The following is a 26,252-nucleotide window of genomic DNA, read 5'->3' as shown; positions in this document are numbered from 1 at the left end:
GAAACTCAGAGAAGGGAAGTTACTCTTCCAAGGCCACAGAGCTGGTGTGTGTCTAACTCCAAGGCCAGCATTCCAAAACTAGGATTACTGAGTGTGAACCCAGCTCCGTGCAGCTCCCTGGGAGAGGTGCAGAGAGGGGAGACATGAGACCACCCTATAGGACCTGGGGCTGATCTCACCCACCATCTTTGCTGGCCTGGAAGACTGTGCTGGCTGCTCCCCAGCCCACACATCAGACCCTCCTCTTCTGTGCTTTCCCTCTGCCACCCTCTTGCCACAGAGCAACCAGGGAGAGCTTAAGAAAAACAATTCTGATCATGTCCGTCCCCCATTTGCAACCTTCCAGTGGCTTCCCACAACCCAGAGAATTAAGTTGGAACTTAACCACAAAAGCCTCTCAGGCCTCCCTGCCCTGGTTCCTGCCTCCTTCTCCACCCCCTGGACATTCCGCCTCATACACTGCCCGGCGGCCTGGGTGCCCTGGTCTTCCCGGGACACCCCAAGCTCTTGTGAGAGCTCCTCCTGCTTGTGCTCCTAATAGCCTGGCCTGACCCTGGGGTCTAAGATATCTCCCAATCTGATCTCTAGGTATCACGGCACCTGATTTTATTTTCTCATTATTTGATGTCTTTTCCATGCAATTATTTACTTGTTTACTGTCTCCCTCTCCCTGAGGCCAGCAAGGCCCTGCCTTTCTGTTTTATTCCAAGAGCCCCAAGAGGGTTTGTGTACAGGGGGCTCTAGTCAATAGGCGTGTGTTGAGTGACAGGCTTTTCATTTCTAAAAGTTTGAACACAATGCTTGGAGCACAAGCTGGGTACTGGGGAGCACTGAATGAAGTGTGTAGGTGTGGGGACTCACACACATGCACACGCGTGCACATACACTCACACACACGGACACACACACAGATGCCATGGGTGCCCTCACTCCCCACATGAGAGCTCCAGCCTCCTCTGGGTTTCAGATCCAGGGAAGACTTGCTGGAAGTTGGGCCCTGCCATTGCCAACACGCTGTGTTTAATGGCTGGGAGCCACTCAAGTTGGGTCCCACCAGCTGGTCCCCATTGGCCTCCCGGGGGTGTCTTCTTAAGCGGGAAAAAGTTGCGTCCTCAGCCTCGCAGACAGGTCTGGCCAGGCTCCTGGCTGGTGGCCTCAGTGGTCAGGAAACCCATTTGCCACTGTGAACACTTTATTTTGTATATATGTATATTTTTTTTTAACATTGCTTTACTCTCAGAGGTAATCCCATAGAATTCCCACCACCAAGTCATCCATGAGTTGTCTATTTGTGAAAACTTTTTGATAAGCCTTGTTCTTAGCATCTTTCTGGACATTCATCTGTTAGTCTCTCTACTTGTCATTATTTTGTTATGAGATAAGTGACCTTCACATCCAAGAGTCTGTTTCCCTAAAAAGAAACAGTTGAACATGACCCATGTGTCCATGTTTCCCTCTCTTGAGGGGTCACTCCCTCTCATACAGTGTTAGTCACGAGAGACATTGACAACAGTGGCACGTCTAAGGGGTCTGGTCCGGGGGAGGTGTATTTCCAGGTCATGTAACAGTCCAGTGCAGGTCACTGGGGAGGGAGAGACTGTCCCCACAGTCATTCAGGAACATTCCATGCTTTCAGAGAAATCCCCTGAGTCCTTTGCCTTGACTTCTTCCAAACTTTGCTATTAGTAACCTGCTGTTGACTGGAAGCCTAACTGATAACCAGTTGATTAATACCCATTTTGTAAGGTATACACACATGTATCCTATGTTGCATTCTTACAATAAAGTAAGGTAGAGAAAAGATGGTGTTTTTTAAAAAAATTGTAAGTGGATCATCATAAAGGTGTTCATATCATTGTCTTCACATTGAGTAGACTGGCATGGAGGAGGGAGAAGAGGGTTTGAAAAAAATCCGTGTTGCTCAAGGGACAACCATACAAAGAAAAACAGAGAGGTGGTTATCAGGAGTCGGAGAAGTGGTTGCTTTGGATGGCGGTGGGGGGCACGTGATGGGGAAGACACCAAGCTTTTTGAATGTTGATCTGCGAGGTGTCTCCATTGATGTGTGCTTTAAATTGCACATGTTTCAGTTTCAGCTGTTTCCATTTCCTCCTGAAAACATGCATAGACTACATTTGCCATCCTCCTTTGCAGCGAATATGGCCATGACATTAAGTCTGGCCAATGGAACTGGCAGCCCTGGCTCATTAGCCATGCCTGGAAGTCCATCTCCAATGTGAGTGTCATATGATAATGTACCATCATTCTGAATCCTTCAATCTCTCCCTGGAGCAGAGGCCTCCCCGCCCCTCACCCTGCGACCATTCAGGAATAAATATCATTTTTGACCTCAGTTTTTTGAGTGAAGCCATTGAAATGTTGGGGCTTGTCTCTTTTAATTAATAGAACACACAATGTTTCTCATACTTTTCAGAATGTATGATAGATATTACAATAAAAAAAGTAACAAACAAATGGAAAAGAAAATGAAGGCTGGATAGAGCTCATGGGAATAACAGCAAAACAGGAGAATTTTCCAGATTCAAGGCCTTTGCAATTCTTACCTCTGGTTGGATTATAGTTTCAGGGAGGTAGGGAAGAAGTCACATTCTCATCTACATTTCCCCAACTTTTTTTTTAAAGGTTTATTTATTTATGCATACAAGAACTGGCATACAGGCCAGAGGTGTGTGTGTGTGTGGGGGGGTGCGGGGTGAAAGAATTCACCAGAGACAAAGTGGGGAGCAGAACAGGCAGATTGATTGAAATACACTGCTGAGGAGAGCAGTGGGTGAGACAGGAGAGGTCTGCAGCACCATGTGGGTATCTCTCTGGCTGGCCGGGGATTGAATTCATGCTTCAGAGGCTGTGATAGCTTCATAGTGCTGTGTTTAACCCCTTGCACCATCAGGGAGGCCCCGTTTTCCCCATCTTTTTGAAGACTGTCATGTGGATAGAAACTCTGAATTTTCTTACTAAACTGCTTCCCCTGGACAGTGTGGGACTGAAAGGGCAGGGCAGAAAATTGTCATGAATCTATATTCCTTTTGAACCTTTACTCCATCTGGGCAGGCTGCTCATTCCCAACCACAGATCTCAGGCAGGTATCTGTTTCTGAGAGATGAAATAACCCAGGCTCTCACTCACACAGCTAAGGGTTCTACTGCTGTGTTTCTTACCACTCTGCCAGGCTGAGGAGGACTCAGAGCAGAGGATGTATCTGATGATCCATCTGCTTACAAGTGGACATAGCAGTGAGGTGTGGAGGGGTGAGCCTCTTTCTCCCCCACCCACTTGGAGAGAAAAAGGGATGCAAGACTGGAGGGCTGCTTCTGTGGGGCTGAACTAAACTGCTCCCCTTGCTTCCACCCCTCAGGGCTTTTCACTTCACATTCTTTCAACCTGGTCTCAGAATCTCATATTTCTCTTCTGCTGTTACTTTTGTCCAAGGAGTTCCTTTCTGTCACTTTTTTACTGCCTTCCTGATAATTTTTGCTTTAAAAAAATAAAGATTTGAGCTCTACTGCCCACTGTAAAGGGGACCCAGAGCTGTTGGAGGTGCCAACTTAGGTCTTGAAGTAAACAAGTACCCCTTGGGAGCTTCAGAAGAAGTGATCCTTGAATACAGAGACACACCTGCCATTACCTGCATGGTTTTTTTTTTTTTACTCTCACCCATATTTTATCTAGCTATAATAAATTATATATTACATATGATATATTTGCTTTGCACTGAGAAAGTGAGTCCCTTTTTCAGACTGGGCAATATGCCTGAGCTGTGTTCCCATAGCACAGGCTATTTTATTCACTTGAAATTTGGCAACAGAGAGGAGGTGGGTAAGTTCTTTATACTGAACAACGTATATAATTTATTGTGGCCCAGTCCCCTTCCTACTTCACCCATGAAAAATTCACACTTCGGGGTGGAGGATCCTAACCGCAGTCTCTGCTCTGAAGGATGCTACAGGGGTGGGTGGGGAGAAATCCAGAGAAGACTTGGCTCCACCAGCACAGGATGTTGCTTCCATGTGAGTTGCATTGTGCCCCACCCATCCCCGGCCACTCGTGGGAGAGTGAACTGTATTTTAGCACTGCTGAGGGAGAAGAAAGCCAAAAAGCTCGCCATAGGACAGAAGAATTTTGATTTTGATTTTTTTAAGGAAGATTTATTTATTTATTTATACAAGAACCAGGGTACAGGCCAGATGTGCAGGAGGGTGAGAGGATTCACCAGAGACAGAGCAGGGAACAGAACAGGCAGACTGACGAAATACACTGCCGAGGGGAGCAGCGGGCAGGACAGGAGAGGTCTGCCCCGCCATGTGGGACCCTCGCCGACCGGCCAGGATGGAACCAGCACTGCAGAGGCTGCGGACAGCTTCACAGTGCTGCACTCAACCGCCTGCGCCACCAGGGGAGGCCCTGATTTTGATTTTTTAAATTGTTTTAGAAGGAGGATATTTCTGACAAGTGAAGCCAGCACTAAAATTCCAGCATCTTCCAACCTCACTTACCATATTGGTGACAACCATGGACCTTCCCCCCCCGCCCCCGGCCCCTTGGGTGGAGCCCTGGGGAAGCAGCCCATGCCAGGATTTCAGAGCATGGACTCTGGAGATACAGTTACAACCTTGTGTCCACTGCTTCCTAGTTGTGTGACCTGGGCAAGTCACTTGACCCCTCTGGGCTCGGATATTCCAGGAAGTTGCTGCGAGGACTCATGTGTTAGGATATGGAACTGGCTGAGGGCGAAAGGCACCCAGTAAGCACTCTGTAGATGGCGGATTCATCTTGATTTTTGTTGGTTTGTATAAAGAAGATGGGTCTATATGATGATTCTAGAAAAAGTCTGTGGAGCAGTGGGAAGAGAGTGGGGAAGTCCAGTGAGATGATGCAGCTTGGGGAGAAGGAAGCAAGGAGCAGGCAACTCCTCAGGAACCCTGTAATAGAGGCCATCAAAGCTGTGAGTTTGTCATGTGAGACTTGGAAGGTGTGTACTGGAATCTGTGGGTAGAAACTGAAGATCTACAGGAGACCCTCTCTGGGGACTACTCTTCACTGGACACTACTGTCCAGGGTCTCCCCATGCCTGGGCCGCGTCATGAAGCTCTGCAGAATCCTGGTCTTGCCTCTGCATTGAGAAGACAGTTCTATGCCTCAAGATGGACTTGTGTTGATGGGACACCGAGACTGATGCATAAATCATTAACCAAGGTCAGCCAGCACTGTCGCCCAGGCTGGATGTTCACGGGTCCAATGCCATTGTGCGTTGCTTTAGGGCAGGTGGTATGTTCTGAGAAATGCTTCCTTGAGTGATTTTGTTGTACAAACATCACAGAGTGTCATTACACTAACCTCGACAGACTAGCCTAGGACACACTTCGGCTGGACGGTATCCTCGTGGGGCCACCGTTGCACATGCGATCCATTGTTAACTGAAAGCTTTGGAGAAAGTGCCTGTTTCCCTCATGTTTCAGAGAGAGAGAGAGAAGAAGAAGGAGCAACTTATATTTTGTGATTTGATTTTCATTCCTTTTATTATGAGTAAAGTTGTCCTCTGTGCATCTTTTCTATTACATCGTTGATCTTTTTCTTATTTATGAGAACTTTTCACATGTTAATAATAACCTACATTCTTTCTTTTAAATGATTTTATTTAAAAACTTTATCAAATATGTCATACATACAGAAGATTACAGATAACATATAAATCCAATTTAAAGAATGATAAGATGAATATCCATGTACTGTCCACTGAGCTTAAGAAATAGAACATTTCCAGTACCTTTGAAGCTCTGTATGGCTTCTTCACCCATTGCACTTCTTTATCAGTCCCTACACCCCACTCTCCAGGAAACTAGTTCCCTAATTTTGTGCTAATCATCTCTTTTTGTTGTTGTTGTACCTCATATGTATAAACCTCATATAGAAATGGAATTAAAATGTGTGTATTTTTCTTTCTTCTTTCATTTTCATTATAATTTTGAGAGGCATCCATGTTCTTGCATAGAAACTGTGGTTCATCAACTATTAATGTTAGTGAGTGTATTATGTTTATACCATTTGCATGTGAAAAGTAAAACCCAACAGTAGTTTATGAGAATTTCCATGATCCTATTGTCTCACCACCTTTTGGTATTGTTAGGCTCCAATGGTGTGTATCAGTATTTCATTATGATTGTAATTGACGTTTCCAAGATTATTAAGGTCGAGCACATTTTCGTATTTTATGAGTCACCAATGAATGCTTCCTCTTCTCTGAAGAGGTTATGACTTTTATCCATTTTCTATTGTATGGTTTATCTTCTGCTTATTGATTCATTGGTGTTCTTTATATATCCTGGATATTAATCTTTTGTCAATTTTATGTGTAGCAAATATATTCAATTTGTGGTTTGTCTTTTCAGTCTATGGTATCATTTTATGAAAAGATGTTCTTAATTTTAAGCTACTCACATTTATTAATCTTTAATGATTTTTGCTTTTGCATCTTACTGGAGTAATGCTTCCTTTCTCTGAAGTCATTATAGTATTTGACTACATCGGCTTTTAAGACTTTCATCCACTTGAAATTAATTTTTGTTATGGTATAAAATAGTAATTCAATTTCATTCTTTTACCATATGGATAGACAATAATCCTAGAACCAATGCTTATCTTTTATCACTTACCTTCATTGCTACTCTGGCACAAAACAAGTCTCTTCATTTATGTGGGTCTGTTTCTGGGCTGTCTATTATTTTATACTGGTCTATTTTTGTCTCTTCCTGTACCTATAATACTTTCTTACTTGTCATAACTTTATAGTAAATCTTAATATCAGGTAAGGCAGTTTCTCCTAGTTCCTCCTTCTTCAGGAGTCTTTGACTATAATAGGTCTTTGTCTTCTACTTAAATAATAGAACCAGCTTTAAACGAATTATCTTCTCATGCCCTTTGTAATTCACCTTCCAAATTCTCCCTTTACTCAACAGTTCCCAGGCAACTACTGATCTGCTTTCTTTCAGTATAGAATTAATTTGCATTTTTAAATAATTTTATATAAATGAAATCATAGCCTATATTCTCTCTTTTGTCTGGCTTCTTTCATACAGCAAAATTATTTTGGGATTTGTTCATGTTGTTTCATGCATCAATAGTATATTCCTTTTTTACTGGCGAATATTATTCTTTGGTGTAGTTAGACTAAATTTATTTATTCACTGGTGAAGTGTTTCCAGTTTAGAACTAGTACAAATAAAGTTACTACTGACATTCCCATGCAAGTGTTTTTGTGAATATGTGCTTTTATTTCTTTTGGGTTTATGGCTGGGATAGCTTGATTATATGGTACACCTGTATTTAACTTTTTAAGAAACTTCCAAACTGTTTTCTAAAATAGCTGCATTATTTCACATGCTCATCACCAGTGTAGGAGATTTTTAATTGCTCCAAATCTTTGTAAACTCTTTCTATGGACTATATTTTTAATTTAACCATATGGGTTTAGGTGTATAGTGGTATATAATTTGGTATTGGTTTTAATTTGCTTCTCCCTAATGACTAATAGGGATGTGATTATTTGTCTTTTATATCTCTTCTTTAGTGTAGTTTCCAAATCTTTTTTACCCATTTTAATTTGGGTTGTTCGTTTTCTTATTATTGAATTTTGAAGATTTTTTTTTATATTCTGGATACAAGTCTTTTATCATATGTATGATTTGCAAATATTTTGTTTCCATTGTGTGGCTTGTTTTTTTTCATTTTCTTAACACTGTCATTTGAAGAGCAAAAGTTTTTAATTTTGGTCAAGTCCAATTTATGAATTTGCTCTTCTATAGCTTGTTCTTTGATGTCATATGTAAGAAATCTTTGCTTAATCTGAAGTCACAAAGATCTTTCTCTTATGTGTTCTTCTAGAATTTCTATAGTTTAAGGTTTTACATTTAGGTCTGTGATCCATTTCAAGTTAATTTTTATATGATGTGAGTTATGTATTAAAGTATTTTTTTGCATATGGACGACCACTGTTAAAAGACTATCTTTTTTCCACTGAATTGCTTTGCATAGTCATAAAAAATCAGTTGCTCATATATATGTATTTCTAAACTCTAAATTTATTTATTTAATGTTTTTTATTTCTTTTTATTGCTTCCTTGCATTGGCTAGAGCCTCATGTACAAGGTTAAAGAGATCACTATTACGTTAACAGTGATTTTTTTTTGCCAACATCACATTTTCTGATCACTGGAACTCTAAAATAAGTCTTGAAGTTGGTGAATATTAGTCTTCCAACTTTACTCTTTCTCAAAGTTGTTTTCACTGTTCTAGGTCATCTCAATCTCCACAAGAGTTTAAGAATTAGCCTATAAGGTCTCCCTCGTAGCGCAAGGGGTTAAGACTTAACCTATGAAGTTATTCGCAGCGGCTGCAGCATTGAGTTCGATCCCTGGCCAGGGAGTTACCCACATGGCGCAGCAGACCTCTCTTGACTCCCCCACTGCTCCCCTCAGTGTGTATTTCAGTTGATCTGCCTGTTCTGTTCCCCACTCTCTCTGGTGAATTCTCTCAACCCCTCCACCTCTGGTCTGTACCCCAGTTCTTGTATGCATAAGTAAATAAATCTTTAAAGAAAAAAAAAAGAATTAGCCTATCAATTTCTCCAAAAATAGTCTGCTGGGATTTTGATTGAAACTGTGTTGAATCTATAGATTCATTTTGGGGAAAATGACATCTTAATAATATAAATGATCTGATTCATGAACACATTATAACTTTCCATTTAAGTCTTAAATTTCTTTCAGCAAGGCTTTGTAGTGTCTAGTGTGCAGGCTATGGATATCTTTTGTCATATTTACTTCTAAAATATTTAGTGTTTTTGATGCTATTGTAAATGGTATTGATTTTTTAATTGTAACTTCAAAGTCTTCATTATAGCATACATAAACACAATAAACTTCTGCTTATTGATCTCATATCCTGCAACCTTGCTAAACTTACTTATTAGTTCTAGGAGATTCTTCGTAGATTCTATTGGATTTTCTGCATAAAATATATTGTTTATGAAAAAAGACAGTCTTACCTCTTCCTTTCCAATTTGGATGTCTTTTATTTCTTTTTATTGCTTTCTTGCATTGGCTAGAGCCTCATGTACAAGGCTAAAGTGTTGAAAACAGACATCCTTGTGTTCGTCCTGCCTTAAGGAGAAAGTATTCCGTCATTCTTGATTAAGTAAGATGTTGACTGTTTTTGTTTTTTTTTAAACTCAGGAGGAAATGTTGGATTTGGGGGATCAAATTATTTTCTGCATCCATTGAGAAGATCATATGCATTTTCTTTTTCAGTTTTCACTATGGTAAATGACATTCATTGATTTTTGAGTATTAAATCAACCTGCATTCCTAGGATTAAACCCCATTTCATCCTGATACATTATCCTCCCTACACATTATTGGATTCTATGTGTTAAAAGCTAGAGTTTTTGCATCTATATTCATGACATATATTGGTCTATAATTTTCTTACATTGTTATTGCTTAGCCTGGATTTAATATTAGGGCACTACTGGCCTTATAGAGTAAATTGGAAAGTGTTTCCCTCTGTTCAATTTTCTTGAAGTGTTTGTGTAGAATGAATATTGTTTTTTCTTTAAATGTTGGTGATATTTACCACTAAAACCGTCTGGAGCCTGGAGTTTTTCTTGTGGGATGTTCTTAAAGTTCATTTTCTTTAACAGTTTTAGGAGTTTAATTTGTAGTGATTTAATTCTCATGATTTTGATATTGGTAATTACATATATTTTTTTCCTGATCAGTTGAGCTAGAGTTTTAAAATTTTATTAATATTTTTTAAGAGTCAGCTTAAGGTTGCATTGATTTTTTTTCTTTTGTTTTTGTTTTATATTTCATTGATTTCTATGGTAATGTTTATTATTTCCTTTACTCTGCTTTCCTTTGGTTTAATTTGCTCTTTTATTTTCCTCCATTTTCTTAAGGTAAAAGTTGAGGTCGATAATTTGAGAACTGCTTTCTTGCCTAACACAGGCATTAAGGCAATAAATTTCCTTATAAGTACTGATCTACTGACAGCTTACAAATTTTGACTTTTCACTTTCATTCAGTTTGAAATACTTTCCCTTTTGTTTTGTCTTTGAACTCTCAGTTATTTAGAAGTGTTATTTAGTTTCAAATATTTGTGGATTTTCCAGAGATCTTTCTGTTATTAATTTATAATTTGATTTCATTGTGGTGAGAGAACATACTTGGTATAACTAGAATCCTTTTAAGTTTATTTAGACTTGTTTTATGGCCCAAAATATGGTCTTTCTTGGTAAATGTTCCCTGTGCACTTGAAAAGAATGTCTATTTTGTTGCTGTTGGGTGGAGTGTTGTGTAAATGCCAATTAGGTCAAGTTGGCTAATAGTTTTGTTCAAGTCTTCTATATCCTTATTGGTTTTCTGTTTACTTATTCTATCAACTCACTAGAAAAGGGTGTTATAATTTTGACTGAAATAATGAATTCGTCTTTCTTTGAAGTTCAATTCTATCAATTTTGCTTCATGTGTTTTGAGGTTTTGAACAGTAGGTATATGGACATGTTTATTTGTATTTCTTGGTGAATTGACCTATTTTTTGTGATCAAATTAATTTCTTTATCACTGGTAATATTTTTTGCTCTGAAATCTATTTTTGCTTGATAGTTATATCAATTGGATAGGAATAACTCTTTTTTCATGGTATCTCTTTTTTCATTCTTGTACTTTCAATTTATTTTTGTCTTTCAATATAAAATGCATTTCCTGTAAGTAGGATAGTTGGATCTTGGTTTTTTCTTTTCTTTTCTTTTTCTTTTTAATCCAGTATGAAAATCTCTGCCTTTTCATTTGGGGTCTTTAGAACATTTACATTTAATGTGATTAGATGGTTATGTTTCAGTCTATCATCTTAATATTTGTTTTCTACTTCTCCCACTTCTACCTTATTTTCTTTTCCTGTCTTCTTTTTGATTGAATTCACTTTATGATTCTATTACATTTCCTTTGTTGAATTAACCATAACTCTTTCATAATTATAGTGGTTTTTGTAGAGATTACAGCATTGTTTAATTAAAGATATATACTCTAATCACAATCTACCCTTAGTTATAGTATGACTGTTCACATATAAGAACTTTACAATAATACACTTCCATTTCCCATATTAAGTCCTTACATTATTGTTACATATTTTACTTATACATAAGTTATAAACCATACTCTACATTATTATTTTGTTTAAAGGCTAAATTTGTCTTCATTTTTGAAAAGTATATTTGCCTAGTATATAATTTTAGGGCAGTTAATTTTTCTCTTTGAGTAGCTTCAGATGTTGCTCCATTATCTTTTTGATTTTATTATTTTTAAAAAACAAATATGATGTCATTTTTATTTTTTAATTTCTTCAGGTAACTTATCTCTTTTCTGTCTTTGGCCTTTTTTCTGCTTATCACTGGTTTTGAGCAATTTGATTATAATGTGCCTTGTAGTTTTCCTTGAGTTTATTGAACTGAAGGTTTTTGAGCTTCTTAGATCTTTGGGTTTATAGTTTTCATGAAATTTGGAAAGTTTGTCATCATTATTTGTTCAAATATATATTTTGTCCACATAGCTTCTTCAGGGATGCCAGTTGCATATACCTTATGTCATGTGAAATTGTCCTACAACTCACTGATATTCTTTTCATTTTTAACTTGGTACTTTTCTTTCCATATGTCATTTTGGATAACTCCTGTTGCTGTCTTCAAATGGACTAACCTGTTCTTCTGTATTATTTAATGTCTTAATCTCTGTCAGTGTATTTTTTTCATCCCAGACATTGCAGATTTCATCTTTGTAAGTCTGTCATGCCTTTTTAAATATTTTCAATGCCAATACTTAACATTTTGTACATCTGAAATACAATTATAATAACTATTTTAATGTCCTTGTCTATAAATTCTGACATTTGTATAAGTTCTGGGTCAGTTTTTATGGAGCTTTCCTTTCATTATGAATTATAAACTATATACCCTCTCCTTGAATCATAGTAATCTTTTATTGGATATCAAATATAAATTTTACTTTGTTTGCCTTTATATTCATATAAATATTCTTCAGGTTTTTTTTTTTTTCTGGTATACAGTTTAGTTACTCAGAAACAAATTGACCCTTTTGAGTCCTGCTTTTAAAATTTCTCATATAGAATATGAGCAGTGTTTATTATAAGGTTAATTATCCCTCCCCACTTCACTTTCCAGTGAAGTCAAATCCTTCTGAATTCCTTGAATTGTGAGTTTTTTTCAGCCTTGCTGCTTGGAACGGTCACTATTCCTGGCTCTCTTTGAGCACTGTACACAATATCCTCTAATCCCTTAACTGCTCTACTTTGAGTAGTTCTTTCTCTCTCCTCAAGTAACTTCCTCATGTGCATATATTAATCAATATTCTGTTAAATAATGAAGAGGATCTTTTGACACTCTCCAGAGTTTTCTCTCTGTGTGTCTCTCTCTTCTCTAATACCCTGTCTATCAAATGCTATACATCCTTGACTGATCCTTAGTTTTGTTTCCTCAACTTTGGGAATCTCTGGGTTTTGTCTGGTTTCCTACATTGCAATCTGGAAACTCTCTTAAGGCATAAGTTTGGCAGTTGAAAGATTTGTTCTGTGCATTTCCTTCTTTCAGGAATCACTATCTTCTGTTTTTGACACCTATTGTCTTAAAGTTTCCATACTGGTTGCTTCAATGGGAAGGTAAATATAGCTCCTGTTACCCTATTTTGGTCAAAAGCTGAAGTCTCTTAATTAGAATGGTTAGGCCATTTACATTTAATGTAATTAAAAATGTCTTTATTGTAGTAATATTGGTTTGTAACATTATATAATTTTCAGTTCAACATCTGTTCAGACTACATTATTATAAGTCTAATTTCCATCCGTCACCACAAAATAGAACTTCTTTAAGCAATTTGCTTACCCCTGTGATGTAATTATTACATTGGTTGTGCCTAAAGGTAATATCTTCTTATCTGTTTTCTATTTGTCTTATTTTGTTCCTTTGATTTTCTTTCCTACCTTTTAAAAATTAATCAGGCAATTTTTATTATTACTTTGAAAATCTTCTATTGACATTTTTAGTTCTTTTTACTTTATTTTTGAGTTTGCTTTAGAAATTGAAACATGCATCCTTAATTTATCACAGTATTTCTTCAACGAGCAAAAAAAAAGCTACACATACAAAATAAAAACCTTTTATATTTCCATTAACACTTTCCTGTCATCAAACTATCATTTTACTACCTATAACTTTCTTATGTATTACAGATACCACCATACATTATTTTGCTTACTTTCTCAATTGTTTTTAAAACTCTTCAGCTGGGCCTCCCCTGTGGCGCAGCGGTTGAGCGCTGGGTTGCGAAGCTACCTGCGGCCTCTGCGGCGCCGGTTCGATCCCCGGCTGCTCCCTGGCCACCGGAGGAGGGTCCCACATGGTGTGCAGACCTCTCCTGCCGCCCGCTGCTCCCCTCAGCAGTGTACTTCGGTCCTTCTGCCTGCTCTGCTCCCTGCTCTGGCTCTGGTGAATTCTCTCACCCTCCTGCGCTTCTGACTGTACCCAGTGCATGTATAAACCAAACAAACAAACAAATAATAAATAAATAAATAAGACATGCCTCTAGAAAATTAAAAAAAAAAATTAAAAAAAAAATAAAACTCTTGAGCAAAGAGACTTTAATATTTACCTACATATTTATTTCTTCTGAACCTTTCCATTCCTTCTGGTAGACATAATTTTCCATCTGGTATTATTTCTCTTCAACCACAATCCATCCTCTAGCAGTTTATTATTTTTTATTTTATTTTGGTGCATCTGTGAACTACAAGTTCTCATAATTTTGGTCTTAATATATTATTTTTGGTCTTCTCAATTGAAGGACATTTTCTCTTGATATAAAATTCTAGGTTGATAACTTTTTGAACCCAGTTATTTGAAGATAGTGGCACATTTTCTTATTTATATAGTATAGAGTTTATAGTAACTTATATTTGCTACTATATAAACATACAGTTTATAGTAATAAATTATCGGTCTTCTCTTAAATATAACGTTTCTTTTCCTCTGACCTTTGAAAAGGATTTTATCTTTTTATTCAGGAATGTTACTAAGGCATGCCTACTTAAAAAAAAAAATCTTGCTTGATCCTTGTTGAGCTTCTTGGATTCATGGATCAATTTTTTAAAATCAAATTTGGAAAAATTGTGGCCATTCATTCTTCAAATATTTCTTAGGCCCCCATCTGTATCTCACCTTTCCTCTGGAAGTTGAATCATACACACTAGACTGCTTTAGATAATTTCACATTTTAAACATAATTATTACTGATATTTTATTTATTTTTATTCAATTCTTTTTATATCTGTACTTCAGTTTGAATAATTTCAGTTTTTCTTATGTTCAAGTTCACTGCTTTTCTGCATTGATCAATGTACTTTTCAATGCATCTAATTCATTTTTAGTATACATATTTTAGCTCCAGTATTTACATTTTGTTATTTGATTCAAATTTATAGTTTTTTGTAGAAATATCCAATCTATCTCCTTTATCTCTAAATTTCTAAATGTATTAATACTAGTTGCTCTAAATTTATCTGCCAGTGGGGGTCTGCTACTCCTAAGCAGCCTGTTCGGCCACCATTTTGTTAAATCCTAAACAAGGTCAAAATAGCCCATTCAGTTGGGTACAGGAACCCAACCCCACAAGGTGCCTTTCAAATCAAACAAGAGCACAAAGCTGGATCATGCTGGGAAGGCTATGCATCAGGAGGTACTACTGGGAATGCCCGGGGCAGTGGGGGTGGGGGGGAGGTTGAAGACCAATGTGTAACAAAGGACCCCAGAAGCTCATCAGTGGACAGCCACCTTGTTGATAAGATGAAAACCATGGCTGGGGAACTAGGGTGTGATCTCAATGACAATACCAGTCATCAAACAGATAAGAAGTGCCTGGAGGGCAGACTCACAACCCCTGATCTTCTACATTCTCTCCCTTTCCTTAATCTCCTTCCCCTTTCCTTTTACTCCTCTCCCTTATGCTGTATATCAATAAAAAGGCCAGGATCTTGCTCTTCATCAGCATCCTGCATTATGTAGCCTGCTCCACAACTCCCTTTTTTTAAATCAGTGTGGTATTGCCCATTGTAACATGCCAGTGCTGATAGTTGTATCCTTTTTGGGTTTATTTCTATTAGTTGTGTTTTCTCTCCATTTTAATATTTTCCCCCCTGCTTCTTCAGTTGTCTCATACTTTTTTTTAAAAATTATTTTCCAGATACTATATCTAAAAAAAATTTCCAGAGTGAAAACTCTTTCTGATGACTGATGGTTAAAGTAAATGTCTGATCATTCACATTTATCCTTGAGTCAAGTTTAGTGAAGGTGAGAATTCAGCTGCAGTTTTAATTAGATTGAGTTCATTGTGGTTGGCCCAACCTCCAGCTTCCCAAGTTGCTGCTGTTTTTCGGAGAGGGGTGTTACAATTTGAGCTGGGAAAGTGGTTAGTAGCAATTTCATATTTTTTCACTTCCTTTTTGTATTCAACTCTATCAGGGTCTTAAAATGAGATTTCACAAATATGCATGACAATACACTCTGCTTATCAACCCTTCCTTCATTGCTACTTTCTCAACAAGACTTGGAAAAGGAGAATATGTGGGATCAGAAAATACCTGGGATAAGTGATCTGTCCATGTTTGGGGCACTCTTCTAAACTCCAACCAGCTCACACAGTCATCCAGGCCCAAGTGATTTTCCTTGTCCCCTAAAAGTCTTTCTGCCTATCAAGTCTGCTTGCACTTAGACCAGATACCTTCTGGTCACCCAGGTATGGAAGGTGCTTTGGCTTTGTTTTTGTATCAAAGTTCATCAAGGCTTCCTAGCTTTCACAGCTCTCTACTAGCCCCATAGAAAAATATGATTATTATTTTGATCAATTTTTTTCTTGTTATTACCATGGGACCAAAATCCTTCATATCCTTATATATCCTAACTGCAAATGGAGGAACATGGGTGTGATTCTTTAGTTAGTTTGATTTTTGCTGATTCCTGTTTTCTCATGTAATCTCTTTTCTTGTGTGCTTTATGGATTTTGATTGAGAGTTCATATTAGCATAGAAATTCTTTGAGGTTTTGGTTCAGGAGTTCATTCCTCTAAGGAATCTTCTATTAGCCACTGGGTACCAATGTGAAACCACCATAAACCAAATTTTTGCTTTGGTGCTTCCAGGTTACATAGGTCACATAAATTAGTCCTCGAGGCTATCTGAGGGCAGATATATGGTTAAAAATTCTCATGGAAAGCTTTCCTTTTTGCTAATTCATTTAAAGTCCAGGGTGGCATAGATTTTGCTACCCAAGATCTCTCTGTGGGACCATATTTATGCCAAAGGCCTTTGACCAGATTTCCACTGTGAAGACTTTGAATATATTCTTCTATGTCCAGATCGATAGCCACTTAAAACCCAAGCTCTATGTCACTAGTGACCCATAGAGAATGTCAGGGATAAGGCTATCTCAGTACTTACTTCTCTGGGGTCAAAGTTTCTTGTTTGTGTTTTCCCATCCATTTGCCCATGTATCTAAAAAGAGATCTTAATATTTTATCCAGTGTTTTAAAGGTGCTTTTACTGAGCTAACTTCTCTGTAGGTGTAATCCACCTTATTTCCATGAATGGGAGTCTGTTATTTCTTTAAAATCTGTCAATATCTTTGAGTCAATCTTCAGGCTTGGGAGCATGTAGGCCATCTGAGCTGCATTTAGGTGACTTTGTAACTCTGTCCTGATCTATTATATATTGATTTTAAAATTCAAACTGATAGGGCAGTTTTGTTGCTTTGTATTTTTTTAATTAATCGATCAATTAATTAATTAATTAATTTATACAAGCACTGGGTACAGTCAGAAGCACAGGAGGGTGAGAGAATTCACCAGAGCCAGAGTGGGGAGCAGAGCAGGCAGAAGGACCGAAGTACACTGCTGAGGGGAGCAGCGGGCAGCAGGAGAGGTCTGCGCGCCATGTGGGACCCTCCTGTGGTAGCCAGGGAGCAGCCAGGGATCAAACTGGCACTGCAGAGGCTGCAGGCAGCTTCGCAACCCAGAGCTCAACCGGGGAGGCCCTTGTTGCTTTGTTTTTAAGCTCGTAAGGTTGCTATAATGAAACCCCCAATAAATGCAAGGAGGAATGGGATGGTGTCCATAGTGGTCATCATTGTGTTTCTGGCCCAGATCTACATACATTAAGCCCAAAGGAAGATTCATTGCACAAAATAGGGCCTTGGAGACTATATTCTGCTTGTTTTGAAAATTTTCTGCTCTGGGTTTGTCCCTGAAGGGTCACATGAGGGGTGCTAAAATAGAATATTAATGATTCTAAATAACATTTATTGAGTGTTTTACATGCATTATTCTGCAGAATATTTGTGACAACCTTGTACTTTTGGTACTATGATTGTCACTCCCATTTTATAGATGAGAAAACAGGCACAGAGAAGTGAAGCAGTTGTTCAAAGCTTGTTCAGAAGCCGTGATTCTGAGTTGGGGGTCAATTCAGTTGCATGATACCAGAGACTTGCTCCTCTAATGACCACACACAGACCTCCTGAGGCTTCCAGGTTGGTTCTTGAGACAAGGTGGAAATGCCAGCCTAAGATTCTAAGTGCAGAGGATGCCCAAAGAAAGGAAAAAGCAAGTGTGACCCAATGCAGTCTCAGAAGCCAAGGGAAGGTGACGAATTCTGGGAGGGCAAACTGGAGGTTCTCCAGAGACTCTGGTGACCCCAGATTTTTGGAGCAGAGCTGGGAACCCCTTCTCCCAGCTTCTCTGGAACCTCAGGGCTGGAGGCAATGCTGAAGCTAGGCTGAGTTCAGGACCAGAGACTGTTGGGAGTCTAGAGTGGAAAAGAGCATGGCTAAATGTCAAGGTTTAGGGCTCCGGCCAGCCTGGCTTCTCTGTGCTAGCATCCTGCCCCGGGAGGAAGATCAGGGGGAGAATCTACGGGAGCCCTCAGAAGAGCTTCCGAAAAGGGCCCCCCAGCCAGGGAGCAGGGAGAAGCGGGAGCTCTGGCAGCCAGGTTGAGGCGGGGTGGCAGGCCACCCGGGCACCTCTGACAGTCAATTTCCAATTTCCTATGGAATTAAACTGTAAAAGCAGAGAGTCCGTCACTGTCTGCTGCCTCCCTGGGAGGGGAGAAAGTTACTTGAAAAAGCTGAACTGTCCTTGCCCAAACAAAACAGCAACTGAAGAAGCTGGTATTTGGGGAATGGTTTCAGAGCCCTGAGTGGGAAATCAGGACGACTGGATCTTCTGTCTCTACCTGCTTGGGTGACCTTGGGCCAGTCCCTTCCGCTCTCTGGGCCTTAGTTTCTTCATCTTGAAAAGGAGTCATTGGACAAGATGATGCTGGAGTCCCTTTCCAACTCTGAGATGCTAGCATTCTGTAATAAAGTTGGGTGTGGGAAAATATGAGGTCTAGGGGGACGGGGGGAAGGGGCTGGAACCATCCTGGGTTGGAACTGTTAAAGGAAGCTCTGTTCAGCCCCAGCCCCAAGGCTCCCAAATCCAGCAGCAGAACTGGGATCCACCCAACCAAAATCAGCGAGGGGAAGCCAAAAGCATGAGTAAGGAGAGGCTGGGCCATAAACATGTCATCTGCACAAACATCCAGCCCCCTCTGGGGTCCCATTGGCCCTGCCGGGGGAGGAGGCTGCTGCTGGGGCCCCCCTCAGCCACAACTCCAAGCTCACTCACTTGGCTGGGGATTTCAGGGTGGAGGCCTGACTGCGTAGAGGGGAACCTGGCTGTGGACGTGCCCTGAGGAGCCGTCAGGAAGGGCTGGGGAAGCGAGGGCCCCACCAAGGCTAGGCAGCTGGGGGTGGCTCTCAGTGGAAGGGAAGCCTCCATCCTGATGTAATGCAGGGCTTTCTGGGATGGTCTCCATTTTAGATCTACTGAAGCTTCTACTTCTCCAGCCCTGAATGCTCTACAAAGTTCCAGAAAACCAGCAACTAGGGGGATCTTGTTTCCTGGGTCTTCACAGATATTCAAACTCGATATCCCCTGAACATAGCTCTTGGTTCTCTCCATATTGTCTGCTATAGAGTCCCCAAATTCAGAGGTGGCACTGTCAGACACCGTTCAAGCTGGGGTCCTGGAAGCTGGTATCCTTGATCCTCTCTTCATCTACATCCAAGAGATACCCATGTCTTCACAAGCTACCCTTGGGGCATCCTGAATTGACCCAGTCCTATCACCTCATACTTCTTTTTTGAGCTCAAGGACACACACTTTATTAATCATAAATGTAGTTTTTATACAGTTCACCTTTTAAACGTCATTTTTAATAATGAAATAAAGGCTAGGACTTTGACAATAACCTGCATTTCAAATACATCATTTCCCCGTCCAACTCCTTGCCTCTGCCATCTGATCACTACATCACATATTAGTTGCTCTACTACTTCTCTAAAATGAAATCTTTTTCCATCTCCCTATACTCCTTAAGTCTAGTTTGAAATTTTATAACAGGGTATCATTTTGTATGTAGTCTTTTGAAATTTACTCTTTTCACCTAATATTGTATTGCCAAGCACAATAGATTGTTTATACATATGTCTGTGATTATTCCTTTGCACCTCTCTATCCCTTTTGCAATGTGACTTGATGCAATGGAAGCATTAAAAGGTCTAGTCTATTTCCACATCTCTTAAATCTAGATTGCCCTAATGTGGCAAAAGCAGGATCATGCCATTAACAAGCTTAGTTTTTAATTTTGTAATCTTCTTTATTCTTCTGGAGAATATGAACAAATCTGACCTAGCTTGCTGGGGGATGAGAGACATGAGGTCCAATGACCACCACCCCCTTGACTGACAACCAATCAACTCTTGGAAGCAGAGCCTTCTAACTGACTCTCCACTAACCACTGAATTGTGGATTAAATAACTAATGGTTGTTCCAGCTACTAAGCTTGAAGTGGTTTGTTGAATGGTGACCATTAGGTGATAAACCAAGATTCAGCTGTATTGCTGTGGTTCATTTTCACTGGTGTATAATATTCCACGGTGTATACATAAAGTAGTTTACTCATCTACTTTCCTCATGATGGCATGTGTTTCTGTTATTGTGGTGATGCCTTCACAAACATTTTTGTACCTGTCCTCTATTGGATATGTGCAAGAAATTACAGCTATCCAGACACAGGTGTTAAGAACCTTGATTTCATTCTCCTCATTATGCCAGAAGGAATTAACAAAAATGAAAAACTGACCAGGACATTCCTTTCTCAAAATTCTCCCATGGCTTTATCTGCCCTCAGACTAGAGTCCACTTTCTTTACCTTATATTTAAGGCCTTCTGTGACCCAATTAGTGATGGCCTCTCTGCCCATAAACTTGGCCACTAAGTAGTTGAGAGACCTTGGGGACAAACTACTTCATCTCTCTGTGCCTCAGCTTTCTCTTATGAAACATAGAGCTAATAACGGATGCAGTCATATGATTATAGTGGAGTAGTGATTACACGAGTTAATAGATAAAAAGGTTTAGAACAAAGCACCCCATAAATATGTACTGTTATTATTGCTGTTGTCATTAGTAAATGTAGCCCAATGGTAAAATTGATGTTTTCAAGAACACATCCTACTTCAGAGCTTGTTCCTCTGTGTGTCCCTCTGAAGAAAACCCACTCTTTCTGGTTGACCGGGTGAACCTGCCTGTCCAGAAGTCACCTTTGACACCTTTCCTGTTGATCCCTCACCTCCCAGGAGAATTGGCCTCCTCTTCCTCTGGGCCCATTGGTCCCTGATCACATGTCAGTCACAGCTGATGGCTGTTCACTGGGCCTTACTGAGCTCAGAACCCACTCACGTCTGTATCCCAAAGCCTGGCACAGGGTAGATGCATGATTAACAGGCAGTGAATGAACAAGTGAATTACCATACAATCATTCATTCATCATTCATCCAACCACCACTTACTGCATCTGGCAAGCACTGGTACCACCAACTGGACACCTCTCCCTGCAGGTGTCTCCTAGTGCAGTGAGAAGAGACAGATCTCTGCATGGATGAGCACAGTTTAGCATGGGCCTGGTTGTGACTCGCGGATGCCTCACCCAGAACAAGAAGAGGCAGGGGCCTGCCCTCAAGGAGCACATCGACCATGGAGGGAAGTGAGGCTTACCTGAGACTGAGTTAAAGCATTCGGTGCATTGCGGATTCCCTTGTGCATGGGGTAGGGGTTCAGAGAACCAGAGACACGTCCCAGGGCCTGAAGTCCCAGCTACCAGTTCTGGAAGTGCAGGAAGTATTCTGCTTGCCCTGTACCCCAGGCCTAGCCAGGGTCTGAGCTGAGGTGGTGGTCAACATAAATATTTGTTGAGTATGTGATTAACAAGAAGCAGGAATCTAAAGAAATAAGAACTGCATTCCAGTCACACTCTACCACATGCTTGTCGGTGAGTAAGGCCTAGGACACGTCCCCTCTCAGGCCTCAGATATTTTCCAATGTCTTATCCAACTCTCAACCTTATGATGATGCAGAGATGTAGGCTGTGCCCTCAGGGTGCTCTCCTTGACGTGCGTGCGTGTGTGTGTGTGTGTGTATGTGTGTATGAGCGCGTGCAAGCACCTCCCTGAGCAATGTGTGGGAATGCAATGTGGTAACTATCACTTCAAGAGCACATTTTCTGTCTGGGCAGGGAAAAGCAATGTTCTAAAGTACCTTATATGCACGATCTCATTTTACCCCTGCACGCTACTGAAACCAGCGAGGTGACTGTCCTCGTTTTACAGAGAGGGAAAATGAGGCTCCTGAGGGAGAACCAGTGGTCCCACAGTTAGTAAGTGACAAAGTCTGGGTGGCTCCACAGTCACCCCACTCCATGAAAGATCTGCCCATTGGCTGCTGGGAGTATGTCTCCTGTCACTTGGAATGTGACTGAGTATTCAGAGATCAAGGAGGCCAAGGCTGGAGGAGCGGGCGTGGGGGTGAGGAGAGGGTGTTCAGCCTCGCTGCCTCTCCAACCTCTTGCTAACCGGAGCCAGATCCCCATGTGAAAGAGCTGGCGTGGGCTTTCGAGAGCTTACATGCAAGTCCATGCTTTGCTCAACCCAAGGGCTTCCCGCAGTGCTCTGGACTATTGTTTTCTGGCTGGGCTAATAGAGGGCAGAGGTCAGCGGAGGTCCTGTCTTTGGCTTACCCTCTAAGAGGGTGGATTCCCAGCTAGTCCGAAAGATCCTGGAGCAGCCTCTCTGCTCAGGCAAGGGCAGCAGGACCTGGAGACTCTCCCAGGTCCAGCAACTTCCCTCTCTTGCCACCAAGCAGCTTAGAGGAGACTAGCTCAGCCCAGGAAATCAAGCCATGGGAAAGGCTGCAATGAACTGGGCTTTGAAAGGTGTTCTCTTTCTTCTACTGCTGAGGGGAGGAAAGAAACAAGTAAGAGAGACAGAGAGGAGGGAAAAGTTGGCCAGACGGGAGGCCTGGTCTGCTGAGTCAAATTTCCTGACCTGCTCATCCCCTAATTACTCCTGAAGTAGAGGCCATGGTGGGGCTGTGTTTGCGAATGTCCTGAGCGGACAGATCAGGCCTCTTCTGCAGCTGCAGGCTCCCTATTCCAAGGCCCCAACTCAACAGGTCTGATGGAAGGCCTTGGATACCGATCCCAGATAGAGTCACCCTGGCGGGGAGGGCTTTTCTGGGCCCAGGGGGGAAATTTGGATGGTGGGGACCTAAGATCTTGCAGCTGAAGCTGCTGTCCTTCCAGGATAGAGCAGGAGCGTGTCCGGAGCACCGGGGTCCGCCCTCGCTGGTCCGGGGCGTCAGGGAGAGTATCTCCCAGCTCTTCAGGGATGGTCCCTGGAAGTGACCTGAACTCCGGGGACCTGGGCCAGAAGCAGCCTCCACCATGATTTCTGCACACACCCCTGGCCCTCCGGCGAGGTGTGGGGGTGGGTGGGGAAATGCTTGCTCGTCCAGGCCTTCGGAAACATCCCGACACACTTTCCTCCAGGCAGGCCCAAGTTAGTTTCCAAGCATTTCACTTTCCATTTCTTCTCCAGATCTGGTAACAGGGTGTTCCTGCCCTCTTCCCCTTGCTGACCTTTCTGCCTGGGCCCTGCCCCTGCTGTGTTTCATCAAGTCGACACGCTCTCAGAGTCCAGGCCAAGTCTGTGCTCAGCCCAGAGGAAGGCGCAGACGTGGGCTCCGGGCCCTGTTGGGTCTGCACAGCTTCCCCTCAAACCTGAGGGGCCGTCAGACAGAGAGGCTCAGGGGCTTTGAGGTCTGGCATCCTGACTTCCAGGCCAGCTCCAGCATTCTCTAGCTCGCTGTGCTGTGTTGGGAGAGTATCTTGAGCTCTCTGAGCCTCCGTGTATCCATCTGTGAGATGGGGGTTACCCTATACACTGCAGGTTGTCATGGAGTCAAAACAAGACAATGGATGTGTGGCAAATGCAAGTGTAGGTTTGGGTTCACAAAAAGCATCTAAAACTGCATTAATTTTCTGGGGATAGATGTCCACCTTGAGAAAGTTCTTACTTTGAGGGACAGACTCTTGGGTGTCTTTCTAGGTGTGTGGGAGAAGCTGAGGAAGGAGAGCCAGACAAAAGTGTGTTTGAATCCTGGCTCCACTGTTCTGAACTATGGAGCCTTGAACAACTCAGTCCACCTCTTTGAGCCCCCCATTACAATGTCAGGTGTAACTAAAAATGCCACCTTCCTGCAAGGGTTGAAAGCAGGGTCAAGTGACACAATGCAAGCCCTTGGCACAGCATGCAGCTCAGGGTTGTTGGAAGTCCTGGCTGATGAAGCTTCTTCGGAACCAGGGTGATGACATTCTCTGCTCCCTCCCCCCGAGTGGCCTGGGAGGGTTTTGGCCCAGAAGCCACTGTTTCTTTGTGTACGAGGAAGAAGATGCTATACATCTCATGCTCGCTCAACTCCATTCCCTCCCACTCACCACCACCTTTTTTCTGTGTCCAGGCCACAGGAGCTTTGCAGAGCAGACATGGAAAGCAGGGATTGGAAAAAGAAAGAGGCGAGCCTGAAGCCAGAGTGGGCGTCGTGCAAGAGGGTTGCAAGGCGGTTGCAGCCTCCAGTCAACGAGAGAACCGGCCCAGATCTCCCAAGCAGAGCCCAGGCCTACTTTGAAGTGTTGACAACATGTAAAATTAAAAGCATCGCAATGCGAATTATCACGTTGTTTCTTCCACTTTGATAGCCTCTACAAAGCATTTTATACTGATGAATCAATACAAGTGTCTTTTTACAAGAACATGAGGAACCAAAAAAAATTTTTTTTCCCCTAAGAGAAACCAACAAACCTAATGAAAAGATTTTAGCCTCGGCTCGCATGATAGCTCTGGAGAGCATAGTGAGTTGGGTCTCTCCTTGGACACGTGGCCTTAGAGGTCACTGGTGTCCCTTTGCTTGGCTCACATCGTGCAGGCCCCAGACGAACGTTCCTCCTGATGATTAATTTGCACCATAAGATGAGACAATCCAGTGACAACCATACTGCTCTGTCTCGTGACTATCTGTGTGCGTGCGTATGCATGAGCCCATGTGTAAGTCTATGTATCTACCCATCTATCTATATGCTTGTATATATGTGTGTGTATTTATGTATGTATGTATTTTATGGTTTGGTAAAATAAAGCTTGCAAATTAGGATTAATTTATAACTCGTTATAACTTGATTATTGGCTGGGACTCCCTTTATGTTACAGCAGATGGACTTTTTCATGAAATATTTTCCCCGAGTTGCTATAGAGACATGCCAACATCTTTCTGCTGAAGTGATTCCCCGCGGGCCTGTTTGTTGTTGCGCCCGGTGCCGAATCACTCGCAGGCTGAATCACTTGCAGCCCTTGCAGAGGCTGATTAAAGAGCCAGGGGCCTAGGGAGTCTCAGGCCTCTTGGCTACTGCCTCCAGGGATGGGCTGCAAAAGTCGTTAGGGCTGAGAGGGGTTGGGGGCTGGGCTGGCGGGTGGAGGAGTGTGTGCCCAGGTGAGTCAGGCAGCAGCTGGGGAGAGTGCCGTGAGAGCAGCAACTGGGACTCATGAAGGAGCTAGTGGGTGCTTTTACTCTCCTTTTTCAGGTGGGGAAAATGAGGCACAGAAGAATTACGTGATTTGCTTAAGCTACTACCGCAGCATTCAAACCCAGGTCTCTGACTCCATCCATCTGACATTCATGTCTTCCTCCCATGGGGGTGGGGTGGGATAGATAGTGTGCATCTGGAAGTTAGGAACTTGGGTGAACTGAAAAGCCAGAGGCTGGGTGGGGTGGCCAAATCCAGCCCTCTGCCAGCTCCTCTGGCTGTCGGAGGATCCTCAGACAAAACCTCCAGCCTCCCTCACGCAAGTCACAGTCCATTTGGGCAGACACACTCAGGCCTGTCTGACCAGCAACGTAAACATGGCCAAGCAATGAGACGCTGTGGGTCCCAACTTTTGAGCCAGAGGCTACGTATGGGAGCCCCTGCCTCCTCCCTTCCCTTTTCAGGCAAAGATATGAGCCGAGTGACGTTTCCTGAAAGCAGGGTTTACGAAGAGGGTGGCCTGGAGTGATGACAAGGGTGTGGGCTTTGAAGCCAGACAGACTCAAGTTGGAATCTTGAATCCACCCTTGTCCAGAGGTGTGACTTTAGGCAACTGACTCCTTGCTGTGCTCTGATTTTCCTCATCTGTACGGTGGGACTCAAGGTGCTTACCTGATGGTTACAGGCAGTCCTCCCACCAGAATAGAGTTTCCCAGAACAGTGCCTGGCATACAGCAGGCCTTGTTAAATACATAGAATGAATAAATAAATATGATTTTAATGTACCTGCCATGTAGTAGGTACTCAATAAGTGGTATAAACTATTTTAATCTAGCATGTCTTAAACTTCAAGGTCTTTTTTTCCTTCACATTTTTAACTTCCCTCCCTGGCAGAGTTTTCAGAATCATGAGTACCTCACCGGGATCTTCCAACCCATTATAGATAGAAATCTAGGAGACCACAAACAATTCCATATATACACACATACATATACATATATAGACACATGCATATGTACACCCACCACAATTCATATCAATATATTTATATACCAATATATATCTCATACACTGATATGTTGACACATATATACATATAATGGTATATAGCATTATGTTAGCATATCATATATATGCATAGCTATGCATAAACCTACCTTTTGT

The sequence above is a fragment of the Talpa europaea genome (genome assembly GCF_964194135.1).
Source record: "Talpa europaea genome assembly, chromosome: 9".
NCBI lineage: Eukaryota > Metazoa > Chordata > Mammalia > Eulipotyphla > Talpidae > Talpa > Talpa europaea.
Note: the sequence above shows the minus strand (reverse complement) of the source record.